We start from the raw sequence: 2,165 nt of genomic DNA on the forward strand, positions 1-2,165 counted from the left end.
TTAAAATAAAATACATACTAGGCAAAAATCTGCTTTGTACTTTGCCTTGTTTTTTTTTTGTTTTTCTTTTTGTTTTTTTTTTTTCTTCACAAACCATAACTTACCTGCCTTGCTCTTTCCTTTCAGGAAGAAAATCATCTTACTTCCCATGCTCTTTCTCATCTGTTTTATTTCTCATCTGTTGCCCAGATACCAACTGTCTTGTTTTGCAAATATTCTGAATATCCAGTTAAAATTAGGAGGAATCAGCACAAGCTGAGCATTCCTTTTGGAATTTGCTCCTCCAATTTCAGGCCTGAAGAAAGGCGTGTGCACCGGAAAGGTTATCTTCCAGCTCACTAGTCTCAAATACTGACCTGCAAACTATGAGTTAATGCACTTGTGTATTCTAATATTGATAAAGAAGGTAACCTAGCTGTGGTTTATCATATAACAATTAAAACAAGGCTTGTATCTGCTGTAGGTTAGTACTCGTAAGATTGAAAGAAGCCTTAAAAGAACAACTGGTAAGTGATAAAGTCATTAGCGAAATTCTTAATACAGATATTTAGAAGAATAAACAAGCTGCTAATAAACTTGTAAAATGGAGGTATTTGACTTATAAGTAATTTGTGTCAGACAAACAGTGTGAAAAATCTAAGTCGCATATATAAGGGTACTTGGTGTCAACTTATGGCCATTAATTTTCATTTATTAAGGAGTTGTCAGTACCTTTTTTCATCATCATACACAATGTACTTAACAAGACAAAGTAAGTAGCATGAGAACTGTATTAAAAACTTCAGACGAAGTAGAGTTGATTGACTTTTCTCAGTGCTTAACAGAAGATGGCTGTATTGCTGGGTAGAAAACATGTCTGTTATTCTACTTGCATTAATTTATTTCTGTTTCGCTGGCCTGAACTCAGGTCAGCAGGGCCCCAGTCACACACACATTTTCAAAAGAAATAAAGAAGCTTAACCAGCATGTAAAACCCCTGTGTTTTCTAAATAGGAAGTGAAGAAGTTACTGGAACCTTCCTCCACAGGGCTTATAGAAACCTATAGCTATGCATGCTTCCGAATAGGAACTGTAAGGAGAAGAGGAAAAAAAAAAAGCAGCTGTTTAAAAGTGGGACAAATTTTATTTTTTTTTCCTCAGCAGCTAGCATTTTACCCTTGTGGTGGTAGCCAGTGTTGTGGCTTTGATATCTAATGACATGAGATAAAATGTGGTGGGACAGGTAATACCTCTTACTGCAGTCACAAGATGGCTTAATAGAAGTCCAGAACTATATACTGCTTACTGTAGTAAGGACCATTGCCCACACTGGCAAACCCATTTTGCTCAATAAATTGCTTACACTGGGACCTTGTGTGTGTTGGGGGTCATCTGAGCTTACACGTCTTCCCTCTCAGGACAATTTTAGCTGCTGAAGGAACTTACTAAATACTAAATATGAACAGAATCTGCATCATAACTGCAGAACAAAGCAGCAGAAGACGGGGTTACTACTCCAGTGAGTACAAAAGTGGCACATGCCCAGCTCAGAGGCCCCGCTATTACCTCACTTGTCAGAATGCAGAACAAGTTATTTTTAAACTTGAGGAAATATATAGCTTCCTTTGCTGCGTTTCGTTAGTATCGCTGGATGATTAAATTCAAACACCGGCCCTGAGACATCTGGACAGTCATTACAGTTTTACCTGTTGCTGCCCATTTAATGCAAATGGTTTTTATCTTTTATGAGGTCGAGAATCAGAGGACGGGGGGGTAATGTTTGGCAAGAACGAGTGTCTTGTGGGAAGGCGCTGTTTGCAGCTGTACCTCCACAGCAGAGCTCGGGAGCGGGTCCCCTCCCAGCGCACCGCCGCCAAACTTGGACGCGCTGCGGGGTTTGTCACTGTCCCCGCCGAGCTCTCCCCGCTGGGGCGGCCGGCTCCCGGCTCGGGCAGCCTCCCTCCGGCCTGTTTCCATGTAACGCAGCTGCGGCCGCCGCTCCCGGCTGTCCCGGACCCCGCTGTGCCGGCTGGGTGCGGCGGCGTCTCCCCCGCGGCAGGGAAACCCCCGCGGTTCCCCCTCGGCCTCCCCCGCCCGGGGCCGCCGGGGCCGGGCTGCAGCCTCGGCGGGCGGGGAAGCGCCGCGCTCCGCCCGGCCCTGCCAGCCCCGGGGCGCCGCCGCCCGCC

This window comes from Parus major, chromosome 2, assembly GCF_001522545.3.
Source record: "Parus major isolate Abel chromosome 2, Parus_major1.1, whole genome shotgun sequence".
NCBI classification, from domain to species: domain Eukaryota; kingdom Metazoa; phylum Chordata; class Aves; order Passeriformes; family Paridae; genus Parus; species Parus major.